Source organism: Ambystoma mexicanum, chromosome 13, assembly GCF_040938575.1.
Source record: "Ambystoma mexicanum isolate Mex_15411 chromosome 13, UKY_AmexF1_1, whole genome shotgun sequence".
Lineage (NCBI taxonomy): Eukaryota > Metazoa > Chordata > Amphibia > Caudata > Ambystomatidae > Ambystoma > Ambystoma mexicanum.
This window is the reverse complement of record NC_090938.1, coordinates 551,310,469-551,327,339: the sequence shown is the minus strand read 5'-3', so window position 1 is coordinate 551,327,339 and position 16,871 is coordinate 551,310,469. Positions and strand designations below refer to the sequence as shown.

At 45.5% G+C, this 16,871-nt stretch overlaps 1 protein-coding gene across 10 annotated transcripts in view; it reads right to left on the bottom strand.

Moving 5' to 3' along the window:
* The window catches only part of HDAC5 (histone deacetylase 5), a 2,156,790-nt gene that overhangs the window by 1,198,557 nt on the left and 941,362 nt on the right, over nt 1-16,871 (bottom strand). The window lies entirely within an intron of this gene.

Here is a 16,871-nt window from a genome sequence, read left to right as displayed (position 1 = left end):
GCCTCTCTGTCCCCCCCTCCACTACTCATCCCCAGAAAGCTTAATATTGCTCAATAAATTCCACGGTTCACAGATACTCATACAACATTTCCAATGGAAACGTTAGAGACCTTATCCACAGTCTTCAAAAGGTTATTTGACCCTGTATTAGTGTTGAAGCGGGGGCTCATCATGTGGGCCGTTGGGGAATTCTGGTGACTTTCTCTAAAAGTATCACCGCTCGATGCTAGTATGCTCCTTTCAATGATTCCAAATATATTGTGTAGTGTTCTATGAAGGGGAACCAGATCAGGTCTATTTGAGTACATGATCCTTGCAAGGCGGCGGTGAGACTTTCCATCTCATATGGAGTGAGCTTTCATGATCCACTCTCTTTTTGAGGGCAGGGTGTTTGATTTCCACTTCATTGTTAGGCACACTCTTGCCGCCAACAATAGATTTCAGGGCATGTGGGAGAGTAGTGTATATGAGACCTCATCTTCTGGTTCAATACTGTACAGAACTAATAATGGGGCAAGTGTTCTACCAATACTGTCTATTGCTTGGATACACCCTAAAACCTCCTTCCAATAGGTCTGGACTTTCGCGCATTTCCACCATTGATGCCAGTAGTCCCATATCTCTCCACAGTCCTTCCAACAGTACGGGGAAGTACCAGGTAACATTCTTGCTAGGCGCTTGGGGGTAGAATGCCACCTCATTAGTAATCTTGCATTGTGCATTTTCGATGAGCTCCATACTGCTTTGTGTATGACTCTCCATGTGTCTGAGTGATTTTGGAATTCTAGTTCAGCGTCCCATTTGGTTTCCGATGCAGCACGTGCCAGGTGGCCTCTAGTAAGGAGTGCGTTATATAATTCAGCGATCAACTCTCTTTAACCTCGTTTTACAGCTAAAACCTGTTCAAATGTTGTGAGAGCGGTTTAAGGAGTCGCCCCAGCGTGGGTCTCCTAGGACGCTTCTCAGTTGCATGTACAGTAAGGGAGCTATTGCTATACCTTGAAATGCTTCTTCTAACTCTTCTTTAGAGATATAGATCAGTTTTCTCCACATTTGTCTGGCTCTAACCAGACCTCCTTCATATAAATGCTGGAAGTGGAGAACATCACTTATGTGATTCCGTATGGGGGGAGACCAGATACAGCTGAGGGAGGAGGGCCATGTTGTAACTCATATCAGAGTGGGAGGGACACCATAATTACCATAACATGGCTAGGACAGGGTGCTCCCGGATTCGGCAGGGCATAGTAGCGGATGGAACCCATAACCATTCTCCCAGGGTGACTGGTGCAAATAGACTGTTTTCTAAAAAGCCCAGTAGTCTTATCCAACCTAGCACTTCCTTCCAATATCTCTGCACCCAGTCACAGGCCCACCACATGTGCCAGAAGTCCATCCTCTGCCCGCATACCCTCCAGCACTGGGGGTCTACCCCCAGGAACATTAATGACAGTCTCACTGGGTCCCATTGCCATCTGTACAAAGGTTTCAGCCCGTGGAGTTTATGTTGGCTAGCTATTGAGGTTTGGTGGGCATTTTAACACAGTTTTTTTCCATTGACTGTCTTCCAGTTCCATCTCCATGTCCTTCTCCCACTTCCTTCTGCATACCTCTATATCTCCTTCCTGCGCTTCTAGCAGAGGCTGATATAAAGTAGATATGAGCCCTCTGGTCTCTGTCCCCGTATCTAACACTTTCACTGTTCAGGTCAAGTCCCTCTGCAGGTCTTCCTTCCAGTCTGCTGACATCAGCACCCCTTTGAGTTGCAGATATTTAAAGACCGAGTCTCCCCCCTTACCCCCCTAACGCTTACCCCTATAAATACATCTTTCTTCAGGACTTGTCCCACCCTTTCGAACCCGTTCTCAAACCAGTCCTGGAACCTCTCATGCCTGGGGATTCGATCTCTTATGGGGGGGGGCAGATATGACTCAAGGGTGAGGGCCATGTCGTTACCCCTATCATTTCCTTCTTAACTCTCCAAAGGGACCAGCATTCCAAGTGTCACCGGGCGGAACAGGTGGTTCTCAATGTCTACCTACTGCTTTTATTTATCCCCCCTCAGGTGGGGGGGATCAGGGCTTTGAACTGGGTCGCCCGGTAATAGGTACGCCTTTCTGGGAGGCAGACACCTCCTTTCTCCTTGGGCTGCACCAACATTCTGTATGACACCCTGTGGTTTTTCCCTCCCCTCTCTTATATTCAACGTTTTAATTCCCCAAAGTGGACATCCGGGAGTTCCATCGGAAGCGCTTGATATAAATACAAGACCCTAGGGAGGAGGACCATTTTTAGTGTATTTAACCGTCCTAGCCATGAAATGGTTAATTTTACCCAGTTGTCCAGGTCCCTGAAAAGTCGGTGCACCAGGGGGTTGGGGGGGTAGAGGGGTGCAGGGGGGGATGGGATTTCCTCATATAGAGTGTCCAACAGTCGAGGAATCATCACCCCAAGATATTTAAAGCTACTCTTCTATCTGTATTTCCAATCCCTACCATCCTCTTCTTCGCTCCTCCGTTACTTCTCCCAGTGGAAGGAGAGTAGATTTATTAACGTTTATCTTAAAACCCGAGAGGTTCCCATATTTCTTCACCACCTCGAGTATCCTTGGCACTGCCTCTCTCACCTCTGAAAGATATATCATGATATTGTCTGCATACATGATGGGATACTCCCCCCCCCCCCTCTATCCCCCTCAGTTGTGCATCATTTCGAATCTCCTTACCCAGGGGTTCCATCGCCAGGGCAAATAGGAGCGTAGAGAGCGGGCAGCCCTGCCTAGTGCCTCTACTTAGATCAAATTCCCTTGATTTCGCCCCGCTCACCACTACCCTTGCCTTGGGGCCCTCAAGATTGGCTTGGATAGCCCTGCACGTTCTCTCTCCCAACCGTACCTTCTGCAGCACTGCAAACAGGAATCCCCACTCCACCAGATCGAATGCTTTTTCCGCATTGAAGCTTAGGAGTGCATGGTCCCCCTGGCTCCCTTCCAGATGTTCCATGAGATCCAATGTCTTCCTAATCGCATCCAGGCCCTGTCTTCCCAATATAAACTCCTCCTGATCTGGGTGTATTATTTGTGGCATTTTGTCCTCGAATCGTGTTGCTAAGATGCGTGTAAAGATCTTCTCATCCACATTCAACAGAGAAATGGGGTGATAGGATGCGCATTGTGTGAGATCCCTTCCTTCCTTTAGGATATATAATATCAGCGCTTTGCTGAAGGTGTCCGCGGTTTCTCCTTTTTCCAGGATGATGAACATCCGTACCATGTGCGGCGACAGGATCCCCGAGAATTTCTTATAAAACCCTATAGTGTATCCGTCCTCCCCCGGGGCCTTACCATTGAGAAGACAGGATATTGTGTCTTGCACCTCTTCTACTGTGATGGGGCTCTCCAGGTGTTCCGTTTCTAGATTTGTTAGTGTATTCATTTTAATCCCATCTAGGTACTCCCTCGTTGCCGCTTCCCCTCCCTGCACCTCCGACCTATAAACGGTTTCGTAGTACTGGGCGAATCCCTCCACCATCTCTCTAGGTGAATCCCTTCTATTGCCGCCTGGGCTCGCTAGGGATGAAACCCATCTTTCTGTGCTTTGTGCATGGAGCCTCGCTGCCCCCGGGGGGCTGCTCCCTCTAAACGTTGAGCAAGCCACAGGCCACTAGTGCGTTTCCCAGGTGTCCAGGCCTGGCCTCCCCTTTCCCTTGTACTGTGCTCCCCCTGATTTTCCAATCTTTAAACTAGTCTGCCCAGGAGTTGAAGTCCCCCCCTCCATTATGTAGATGTCTGCCTCCTGCTCCTGTATTGCTGTTAGTGCTTCCGATATGAATTGTGCTTGTCCTCGACTGGGGGCATTTAGTGTCGTCAGGAGTACTTTTGCCCCGTCTAGAATCCCCCTGAGCATCAATAATCTTCGCCCCAATAGGCGGGTGCCCTGCAGTCTCTCAGCTTACATGTGAATCACAATCCCCACTCCCCCCTTTTTGACAGTCCCCGATGCCCAGTGAACTTGACCAATACCTGCCCCTCTTATCGCTCTTCTCCTTGTATTGGACATGTCTCCTGCAGGAAGAGTAAGTCAAGATGCGCTTTACGGAATTCCCTCGAGACTAGAGATCTCTTGGTCGGGGAGTGGAGTCCTTTCACATTCAGCGTGCCCACCAACAGACCCCTTTTAACGTCATCCATTACCATCATTGATAATTAGCTTCAGCTCGACAAGCGACTCCGCATTTTCGTATCTTTCGACAACATGGGAATGGTGCATCCCTCTTGTGCTCTTTTCAACCAGAGAGCTATGACTTTCATACAAACCCCCCTCAACTTTTTAACTAAAAACTGTAGCTTGAGTTCAGTCAAGATCTTGAAGATACCCTCTTCCGTACAGAGGGTCACCTTGGGGGGGAGAAGATTTTTGCCTTCCTCCAATAGATATCTCGCGGGTGTTCAACTCTTATGTTGGTTGCTGTCCAGTTTTTCCTGTGTTTCATCCCCTTGATTCTTGCTCTGTTCTGTCGTAGGGAGTGCGAGGTGAGGGTCCGTTGAGCCTCATATTTCCTTCCTGTCTGTACTCTTCTCCTTTGTGTGGCTGGGGCTGGTCTCGGCCTCTTGGAGCTTGTAGATAGGCCCATTGGGCTTCCTGACTCTGCCCCATGTCTGCTGTCAGATAAGGGCCTGTTCAGCTTGGCCTGCCGAGGTTAGGCAGTATTCCACCCTTTCCACCTCAAATTCCAATGCGAACGGGTAGGCTCACTGGTAACCGATCCCCTTATCTTGCAGCCATGTGGTAAGGGGCCTACAGGCTCTGCGCCTGGCCAGGGTGAAGTTTGAAAGGTCTTGGTATATGAACACTTTGGAGCCCTCGAATTCTACTTCTCAGCTGTTTGGTTCTATTCAGAATTTCGGATCGGTCTGTGTATCTGAGGAGTTTAACCACCATCGAGCGGGGGCCAGTCCCGTAAGGTATGCCTCCTCTATGTGCCCTCTCTAGCTGCACTTTCTTTCCCCCTTCTGCCTCGAAGAGCTGGTCCACCAGTGCGTGGACTTTCTCCTCCACCTGCTTTGGGTTTTCCCTTGCCATCTCAAGTCCGAGTATCCGCAGGTTGTTACTCCTCTCCCTGTTTTCCAAGTCATCCATCTTCAGCATGACTTCTTCCTCACAGAGTTCTATATCAGACATTCTTGAATTAACTAGTTGGATTGATTTCGCAACAAAACATATTGGTCCTATCAGGGCAGATGGGAGGGGTATGTAATTCCTGAAAAGGGATTGAAGGACTTCCAGCGGGGTTATACTGCATCTCCTGACTATGATAGTCCCTATAGTCCCATAAGAGGTTTTCCTTCCCAGGTGATCGATCCACTGTGCACCACCCCCAGGGAGAATATTGTACTGTGGACACACCACCCTGGCCCCCTGGAAAAGGTCTCCCCCGAGAGAAAAAGGGACGACATCCTCAGATTCATCATAGTGGTCAAATAATCAACTGTAGTAAAAGAATGAGGAACATCAAATTGAAATACCACCTTGTACAAACCATTACCTTACCACTAATTTACATTTCAGTGTATTGTAAACCGAACATAAATTAAAACATTAGGGAAAGTTTATGTGTACATTACTAAATTATTAAGTGCTAAATGCAAGCAGATGGTTAATTCGGCATGTTTCATTCAAACGCGTTAGATTTTTATTAACAGTAAGGGATTTAATATCAAGACTCCAGTATTCCAAAGCCTACTGTATCCAAGGTGCTACAACCCTCTGAGGAATCATACACTAGGACATGGAAAATTCCAAGGTATGACAGAACCACTTACCCAAAGTCAGGCCCACATATGCAAGCACTTTGCCCTAAGTCTGGCGCCAAAGTGACAAAGATTTAAGGATATCCAGACGCATATAGTTATATAGTACCAAAGCCCAGTTCCTTTGTGAGAGAGGGAGACCAAGTGGTCATGAATTACCCACTCAAAACCTATGGGGGGATGAGTTTTTGTAAGAGGTGATCCCAAAGCCACCTCAATTATGGATAATCTTTCGAAAGCATGCACTGAGAACTAGACCTCTGCTTAAAATTGCCTTTCATGGTGTGATATGGTCGGAGTCACAGTAACTAACAGTGTTATTAAACATTTTATTGGATCACCTAAGGTTTTAGTACCATAAGAGGAGGGTGTCTGCCCTTGATCAGATCAGATGTAGGCCTAGTGAACACCTCGGGCTAGCAGGAGCTGTTGGTCAGTACAAGCACCTTTGAATGTGCTGGAGGAGAAAGCTTCAGAGGATTCTTGGGGAAAGTGCTGTAACAGAGAGAAGCCATACTGGGGAAATTGCACAAGGTATTCACCATAGCAAATGATTTTGTACTGATTATTCAAGACAACTGGCCCACAGATTCTTTGAAATGCATAATCTAGGTACAGAGAATTGAACATTCTTTATGAAGCATAAACAGTAGCCGTAGGGCAGCTAGACACTTCCGGCACACTGGCCACTCCTGCTCACATGCTCCACCACCCTTATGCATTAACAGGGGTGCAGAACAAGCACTACACAAGGATCCTGGTTCAAGGGAAAATTCACACATTGTGGGAAATAGTTCACACCATGTGGGGCATTTTGTTTTGCTTATTAAACCTTAAATCATCAGGTTTCGAAGAACTGAGTCATAGTGTGAGGTAAAGCACATTTATCAAGAATGTAATCATCTGGGTAGGGTCACCAGAGAGAAGGGACAGAGGGCATCATCCTGTGTGGGATTGATTGAAGGAAGCAACGTATGCTCACTCACTGTGGGCACATGCCTATAATGAGCAGAAGGAAAATGCATGTGTAAGATAGGCTGGCAATGTGGCTCTGGCGGTGTGGCTAGAAAGTGGCGATACACAAGCATGGGGATTTCATGAGGGTACCGCTCAGTTGGGGAGCGGGTAGAGCGTATGCATATGTCTACAGGGTTTTTAGGATGGCTTGTCAGAGGGTGTGGATACAAGGGTACGATAGGGCAGTCTCTGTGGGGAATGTCACTGCATGTCGGGTGGAAATGTGGTGTAACATTGTTTGGGTGGTACGAAAGTGATTCCTTTATGGCATTGGTGTGATGAAACAAAATTATCTTGTGGTCCTCGTCAAATGGATGTGGGCATGACATCCCCAAGTCCTCCAAATCAGCTATAGGCAGGATGCCATTCCCAAGACATACCAGCTTGCCAGTGTTGAAAAGGCTAATCTGGAAGTATTGCAACTTCCAGTGTTCACCTCGGTCAGGGGGAAAACCTGGACCATATATTCAAGAGTCAACCAGGGATTCAGGAGGGGTTAGATTATGGAGGAATCTAGTCCAGGACCCCACAGCTAGAGGGAATACCAGATGGGATGTCCCAAGCCCATATGGCTCGTAGCTGGCTGGCAAACTACATGAAAGAGGTCTCCCTTGGTCCCACTCTTCCGCAGGGGTAAAACTGGACTAGGGGAACGCACTTACAGTTTCGGGATAAGGGAAACGGTGGGAAGATCTGAGCACACAACAGAGGCGCTTTCAACCACCCAAGCTGGAGAGCCAGGGAGAACGAACCCCAAGCTCCCGCCCATATGATAGAAGTGCAGCCCCCTCGTCCCCGGCCCCTCCTTGAGGCCAATGGAAGAAAAACAACTTTACAGTTTCCCCACCACCCTAGGGAAGCCTACATGCAGACTAGCCATCTGAGCACAGTAGTGAGCAAAAACAAATTTCAGGGGGAAGAGGGCCTTCTACCAGCAGCAGACAAAGAGGCGGCGGCGGCAGCAGCAGCTGCCATCCAGCAAGAAGCAAAAACATTCTAGAATGTGTTCCAAGATGGTGGTTGGCCTATTTAATTACTTACTCCAGAGAAGCAGGACTACAGAGTCCGTCACTGAGAATGCCCAGAACCATCACATAGACCTTCCAGCCAATCAGGGAATCCCGCCAGCCCCATATATGAACCAGCTCTCAACACAAAGGGGAAAGGGAGATTTGGGGATGCAAAGTGGGAGATTGGAGATGACTAACAGAAAGCTTGAGGTGATATCCTAGCGCAGTACTCCAGATAAGATTTTGAGGTGGGAGTATTTACTCCCTATTTTTAAACTTTGAGAGTAAATGTGGTTTTAAGAGAGTAAAAATGACTTTTCTCCTTTGCAAGAAAGTAAAATGTATGTGACCTACAGCCGATGTGTGCAAAAACTGTATGGAAATCATTACTATGCGGCAGCTTTCTGTATTGTGACAGAATACAGCTTTTATTATTTCTCTATTGTCTGGTCATTTGATTTCTCCTGTATATATTTATATGTTGAAAACACAAAAACCTAGCCAATTACATAGTAAAGCAAGCATGAATTGTATTGTGTGTTTTGAGGTTCTATAGCAGAATTCTTTTGATGTTTAATGGAAGTCCTCATTTCCTGGAGCTTTTACTACCTAATGGTATGCCAATGTTATGATACAACAGTGCAGAGAGCCAAGGACTCCATGCTAAATTCTATATCTGATCTCATGGTCAAATGGTTATTTATATAGTGCTTTCGGCAAACGCTGTACATAGAACATGTTTATCACAATTATCATGAAACCGAAGTTGGTACTCCTTTTATCGACCTTGAAAGGATGAAAGGCTGAATTGGTCTTGCCGGGATTCGAACCTGCAACCTACAGATCACGCACAAATCATGGCAACGAGTGCTCAAATGGCTGAGCTATCTTATTGGCTAACATCCTTCAGTGGTCGGTTAACTGAGTATCGTCTGGGGTGTAATAATCACAGTGCCTAGATGTTGGATGAACCATGTATGAAGCGCTACACAAAGTTAAATACCTATCTGGATTATCACAGGGACATGTTTGGCTGAGTTTCTATTTCAATTACAAATGTAACTCATTTGTTTGTTTTTGAACAGCGCTTGCACTTCCTGGAGAGTCAGGTTTTGGATGTTTTAATTGTAGTCTTGAAGATCTGAGAGATTAGAACACTTGTGATTGTCATTACACCAATCCCTCACCCTTGAGCAAAGACTCGGCTGCCACTGATCATTTATAATAAAGTATCCCATTGACTGCATGGTTGAATGGATGTAAACTAGACTCTGCATAGTCATCATTTTACACACTGTTTTTATAATTAGTGTAAAATTGTAAAAATTATCCGCCTGCTCATGATTAGGAACTCTGAAAAATACAATTGTGCAAACTGGTTTGCTTTCACTGGGAAAAAAAGCTTAATTTGTTACAAAATATGAATTCTCAATTGCAAATACAAAATATTAATTCTCAATTGCAAGTGTTCCATCTTATCAATTTTACAATCCTAAAATGATAGGAAAATAAATATGCACAGTGCTTCGGTTTCCTCCATGAGCAGCAACACAGCAGAAGCGGAATAGAAATAAACCATTCCTTTTAACCTGGTGTGCAGTTTTGTTTTTTGAAAGGCTTCAGAGAAATACATTCTGTTTCAGAGGTATTTATCCATGGTTTGCAATTACATCCATGGAGATAAAAATCAAAAGAAGCCTTCTGGTTTCTGTCAAGTAACCTGACCTTTGCACTGCCCTCTGCTCTAAACTTGTGTGTAAATGTACAGAGGTAAATAATAAAGCGGTCGTATTTACAAGATTTTCATGCGTAAAAAGGCCTGGGATGCACTTTATCTGGAGGCCTGATCCTAGGGGTTGATTATATTGAGGAGTGTGATGGAGGGAGAGGGAGTGAGGGGGGGGGATGAGGTCAGGCCCCAACAAGCCCTAGGTGGTTGAGGTGTTAAAGGCAAACCCTAATCCTAGAAAAGGTGGCTGTAGGGTGGAGAAACAAGAACAGGGCTGTAAAAGTTGTGCGGGGGAAGCACCAGACTAGAAAGCAGAGGAGACATGAGAAGGAACCCCAGGAGTACGGAGGTGAGAGAACACTGCCAGAGGTAGAAGAAGAAGAAACAATAAGAAACGAGGGAATCGCACGAAGAATCAGGATGGTGCGGCAGGAGGCGGGATGGACGTACAAACATGTGGCAGAGCATCAAGAAGAGGGAAAGGTGAAAGAAGAACCAACAGGAGGTGGAGGAAAGAATTCCTTAGGCAAGAGACAGTTGGGACTTGTCGAGGAGGTAGTGTGAGAAACCTGAAGGTGTCTCCCTGGCTAGTCCCCTGCGATCTGTCATCCAGATGGCCAAGACACAGCCATCCCTATTGGATCCAGTTCCTGGGGGGTGGACCAGTGAGGGAGAATCGCCAGTATTGGGGGTTCTCGGGGAGTGGGACACTGACGGGTGAGAGACAGTATCCTCCTCCAAGACCGTTTCCCCATCCTCTTTCGAAGAACATTCCAAACCACTGCCCCCTCCCCTTTTTCCAACACAAACACTTTCACGCAACAGAAAGAACAACAGACTAACACCAGAGCCGTTTATCTGACATGTCCCAATACAAGGGTCAGGCAAAGTCAAGTAATTAATCAGAATCACACACACCTGACAGCCCTTTCCCTTCCCCACAGGGATAAAAGGTGGAGCCAGAGAGTACAGTACGAGCATGGCGAGCATGACAGACAGCACACTGAGACGGCTAAGCAGGCGCAGCAGTTCAAACAAAGGAGAAAGGAATCAAGTGGGTGGTGAGGAGAGAAGTGACCTTGCCTTTTTCATCCCAGGCCCACAGAACCTTTGTGGAAGAGTGCCCAAGACTGCGAACAATAGCACAAGTGTCTTGCAGCAGATGTCAACGGTACACGGGGCAAGCATATGCCGATGAGCAGGACCAAGGGAAGCTCCCGCGCCCGTGGTACCAGCCTTGACTCCACAAAAGCCAAGCGGTTCCTCAGAGCTGGTGAGTCGAGGGGAGAATCAATTAGAACCAGGCTATGTTGAATGAGAAGCGCAAAGTGGTAAGTTTGAACCAAGTTAATGAATTGTGAAAAGAATTAACAAGTATTGAAGGGGTGGCCAGCTGAAGAGGGAAACCAGCACCACATAGGTTCTTAAGGATTTCAATCGGACGACACACCTTGGTCTTAGCCTAGTATGTAGCGCACAATTGGAATGCTTTCTCTTTATATTCTATGAATTCTTAGGGAGAGGGCAGTCATTGGCTGGGGGCAGTATGACCCAGAGACCAGTGATTGGTTACTACTGAGAAAGACGGATCAGAAACTAAACTGATACTGATTTTTTTCTTTACCGAGGATTTCCGGCCTGACGACGGGGAATATTCATGAGCATGTGAATCCATGCCAGACCCATGCTGGAGAACAACAGTTACAGGTAAGTAACTTGTCCCTTCCTTTGAATTTTTAAAAATAAATATTACATTCATACCAACCGGTCTGGTTCCTGGTCAATTGTGACCCGGGGTATTTGAAAAAGGGGGTGTGAGACATTCTGCAGCTGGCATCTAGGGCAAACCCTGAACAGCTTTCCGGGCCCGAGCTTCCTTTCTCCTGGGCCATGTTCAGGTAGGCCACAGAAACTTCTGGTATCCTCCAAGAAGCGTAACTCGACAAAATCTTCACCCTTGAGGGGCGTAGAAAAATCCGACACGGACCCCCGTTAATCGGATGTAGAGACGGTGGCGCTCGAGGCTCTATTTGACCGAAAAATCTGAAATTCTCTTTGCAAAAGCGCGAAAACACAGCAAAAGCTCGAGAGCTAAACACGAGGACTCCCAACACTTGAGCGTGCGGTAAAAATCTGAAAATTGCTGCCAGAGGTGGGGCTTAGGGAGAGGGCAGTCATTGGCTGGGGACAGTATGACCCAGAGACCAGTGATTGGTTACTACTGAGAAAGACAGATCAGAAACGAAACTGATACTGACTTTTTCTTTACCGAAGATTCCCGGCCTGACGACGGGGAATATTCATGAGCATGTGAATCCATGCCAGACCCCATGCTGGAGAAAAAACACAAATGTTAATATTGGGCAGCAATCAACAATGGTGTGATAATTACAATGGAAACTGAAACAATACACTTTGTATATGTTCTTGTAGAAGGTTAACCAAGCACAAATGAATAGGAGCACTTTTTCACTTTGGGTAGATAGCACCCGAGTTAAGATGTCCTCCTGCAATGCTCTCCCAAACCCCTGGGAATCGAATTTGGAGTGGACAGAAAAAAGCAGCAGGGAGTCAGGGATATTTTGCAGCAAACAATCAAAATCCCACCTTCCCTCATAAAATAAGAGGCAAACATTTTAAAGCCCTTTGCAATGGCACAAAATGACACTCGGAAATTGACAATTATTGTGCGGTTAAATCTATGAGGTAAATACGATTTCTCACGATAGCAGGAATGTATAAACACTAACAATCACAAGGCAAGTTCTCAACAAAAGGCATACAGTTCAATAACATGTTGAAAGTAAGAACACGTTGCAGCCTAATCACACGTTGGAAAGTTGCATTTTACAGAGATGCAGTTTTAAATGTCACAAACGTTTTTTATGAAAAACAGGTGAAATACTCCGATTTGGAACGCGGCTTTGGGCTGGGGGATAGATGTATATCACAGGGACAATATAAGAGTGAAAGGATGGTTGTAGCTGACGATTTGGATGAGATTTGCAAGATCAAAGGAGGTTCGATTTTGGCAAAATGAAGACGTGAAAGAGAAAATCGGCTGGGAAAGGAAGACAGATTTTACTTAAACTAGATTATTAAGATCATACTGTTAAAAAAAGAAATAGTACGATCCCGGGTTAATTTGCAACTTAACCCTTTCACCCTGCATTCAGATCTATATCGGAATTAATTTCAATTATTCCAAATATCGCCAAGGAGTTACAAGATGGGGTTAATGAAAGAATGGCGCTAACACTAGGAAATCACAGACAAGATGCACAAAGAGTTCTGACTAGTAGGACAAATTACCAAGGCATAGATAGGATGGCTTAGAGGGTGGAATAAAGATAAAAGGGTTAGAATGGGTAGGCTATGTGTTTCTATGGGATGGGAAATACTCACAGTCCACGCTTGAGTTTTGGGATTTTGGAACAGTGAATCGGATCTGGTCACCGCACGGCGGGCGCCTCATACAGCCAACAGCTGGGCAATTCTGGTCACTGGATGGCATAGGTACAGCTGGATGCAGTTAGTGAGCAGCAAGCCGGCCTGGTCACAGGATGCTAAAGGTAACACAGCCATCTGAATTCCCACATTGTTCTGTAGCCATAGTTAGTTTCTTGTATGCAGCAATTTGTTTGAAACAGATGCAATGAAATTCACAAAGGCCCAGAGAGCTGGAGTTTCTTTGAAGCAGTGATCTTTTTGAAATTTTGTGACTCAAATTTCAAGCGTTTTCTGCGGCTGAAAAAAAAGTTTTTTGATTTTTTTTCAGATTTGGCTGGCACAGCCTGGAGTTCAGGGATCATGTTTTCTTCTGCTGAAGCACAATGTGGATATGGATCGGCATGGCAGGGTCTTTTTGATAAAAACAATCATGTGGAATAGTTGAAAATAGCGTCAGGACAGCATCCTTTTCCGTGTAAAATATTACCTTTTCAATGGGAACTTTTTTCAAGCAGCAGAGTAGCGCTGCTTTGATTTGCTTCTTTTGGGTGCACCCAAGAACACACTGGCACCCTTCGCAGTGTGCCGCCTTTTCCAACTCGCCCAATAGGGGTTTGGCAAAATGGTGCAGCCATCCTTTTGTCGCTGCAAAATACAGTTTTGATGCAATGGTGCTCCAAGGAGCCTGCACAGCCATTTTGGTGTGGACTACAAAAGCGCAGCTTGGTTATGAACGGGAATTCTGCTGAGTGGGTCAATGTAGCCCACAGGGTGGTAACTCGAAAGACTCTGGTCGATCCCTGTTTGAGTAAAAACTACAGAAACGAGAAGGCTGTAGGAGAGCAGCAAGGAGAGGTCAAAGTGGTCATACTGGAGGTCTAGTAAAATCCTCGTACAATCAAAAGACTTTGATATATAAATACAAAGAAGTGAATCCCGTGAACATTGAGAGTAAAAGTGAATGAGAACGTATGAACTGAGAAGAGGGGTGCTAACGAGAAAAGGGTCAAAGTATAAAAGTCCCGAGAAACAGGGTGTTGACAAAGGCAATGTGGCCTATAGGTCCACCGGAACAGTTTAAAAAGACATTGAGAAGCCATGGGGAATGAATTCTGCCAAGGAAGAGACAGGAGAAGTACACTGTTCAGATGGTGGTTTGGAATCCGAGCTCGACCGAGGGAGTAACCAAGAGACACCTTATAACAGGAGAAGGAAACTGTCCCTCTTGTAATTGAGGGTCCGAGCCCGGCAGAGGGAGATCCAGGGGTGGAAAGCAAACACCCCGAAAATATTTGAAGAAGAACTTGTCAGTTTGTTAATTTTCACAGTAAATCTATCAGGCTGTCTGGTCAGGAACCCCTCACCCCCACCAATTCCCAAAGATCTTGATATTGATAAGAACTGTTAAAAGGGTCTGCGTCCTGAAGGGAGGGACCCAAGGCTGAAGTCATCACCCAACGTGAAACTGTAAAAGTGAACTGAGAAAGATGTGTTTGTTTTGTTATTGGATGGATCAGGCCCTTGAAGGCAAGAGACTTGGCGATTGATGGTCCCGATTGCTGCCATTGGAACTGTCAACTCATGCTGGGAAAGCTTGAGTGCGTGCTGCGCTCCAAGCTCCCATCTTACCCCGTGAACAAAACGTGGGGAAGGCAATCCCAGGCTACCGCATTCTGACATATTATTTGAGAACACTTTCCTTTTTCCTGAAAACTATCCCACACCCTTTTTGTATTAGTTGTGAGATTTGGTATCAAGTTTTCTTAGTATAGGCCCTTTTATTTGACACAACACCACTAGGACTGCCTTATTTATCATTTGATGGTTGATGCTTGCTCCCATCTTAGATTTAGGTTTAGATTAGGCGTTTTTCCTACCTACAGCAATCATGGTTTAAAAAACACCCTTGAACTGTGATCACTTGTGTCTGTCTTACTAGTTGTCAACATGAGTTTCTCACAGTTGACAGAGTGAGTTTTTGGTGATTAGAGACTGGCAGGGAGGTCGAGTCTTCAGGGCTCTGACGGTTGAAAGTGGTCATCCTTTTGGTGGAAGCGGTCATTCCATGTTATGTACACAGAGCTCTCACCACAGCCAATCCCTAAAATTGAAGCATATGCAGGGTTCCTAAACACAAAATAAAGGGTTTCACTGCTGGCAAGGGGCGAGAAGCAGAGGTCCTGAAGTGACAGATGGAGAAATCCAGAAACTGTGTTTGAACCCAGAGATAACTAGACAAACCCAGAGACTTGTGTATAACTAAAGCCTATATTGTTAAAGCCAAGTTTAATTCATCCTTTATGGCACTTAAACCCACTCTCACCATCCTACCAAAATAAAAGACAAACGGGTTTGTGATATTGCATAACATGTAGCATTTACTGCAGGGGCTACACCTATAGTAAACTAGTAGGTGGGCATGGGTTCAATATAAGGGCAAATCAACATGTGTGCATCCTGAATTGCTAACTCTTCATGAGATGTGTATGCCTTATTCATTTGTATGGTCTTTCCTGATTAGGTAACAAACCATAAATAATGCAACTAATATGCCTGCTTGTTCACTGCTAAACTCCATGCCACTTAGTATAGCAAATAACTTGCCAGGTCATCAGTATCGGATGGTCATTATTACTGATTACCCAAAGGACAATATTGCTAACGCCTTTGCTGTCATGATCACAAAATCAGCTTGATGAGCCTTACTCATAATTCTGGCTAGTGGCTGTTCTTGCTAATCCAGCCCTATGATGTAATTGATCTGTAGGGGGTAACAATATTTGTTTACTCATCAATGCACCTGGGAAAACGTGTTTGAAATATGGCTTGGGCCCGAACTAAGACAAAACAGGGCAGCAAACCCCTTAAATTTGCAAGAATTAGGGTGGTGTTCACTTCCATAGTTAACCCATTATTTGTCTCTCTTAGGGTAGTAAATATTTCAAGGTGAACCACGGCTTGTGAGAATTCTCTGGGGCAAAAGTATGTACATTCTTCCACCAGACTCACTCCCTGCCAATTTCTCAACAACCCAGAGACTTGATCGCTGAGGTGGCATTGATGACATAAGTGATATTCTGTCTCCCCATCAGTATATTAATCAATATGATTGATATGGTAAACACACTGCTGCAACCTGTCCATTAGTCTCCATAGGTCTGAGATGTTAAAGCAGAGGGGGGTCTTTTTAGGGTAGATGACAATGACTATACATGGCAAAAATCTTGCTAAGGGCTACCCTTAAACACTGATGGTGTGTTAATTTGTGTTGATGTTTAACACACAGGGAACCTGAAAGAGAACACTTTGGGCCTCATTACGAGTCAGGAGGAATGGGTTAACAGGGTCCGCTAATGGGTGCGGACCCGTTATTCCCATTCCGCCTGATTGCGAGGTCCCCTCGCGGGACCCGGTAAGGGCGTTCATTTGAAGGGTTGTAATATTGTTATCATTTAGGCTGAAGCATAAGGGAAGTTGCTTCAAAACTTAAAATGGATGCATGTGGAACCAGGAAGTTGGTTCTGACCACATATTGTATCACAAGGGAAACACATTCACCAAAGTATTAAAAACTGAAGAACTTAAATACTTAACTAACATCTGTACAGGGAAAGCCTGGCTTGAAAAGCCGGACCTGCTTTGAGCATTAACCCTTAGATTGGGTTGTTATCCTGTGGCGGCCCGTGTTTGTAGCAAGCCCTTTCCTCGCAGTATCTCTAGTATTCTATTAGGTAGTGTGAGACAAGCAAGGTATCAAGAGAGATACAGACCCAAACATATTCGTTTTAAAAACCTTTATTTACTAAAGTTCCTGGGTTGGTGTAATGCCTAACTGCCCCTAACACTAAAGGGATGG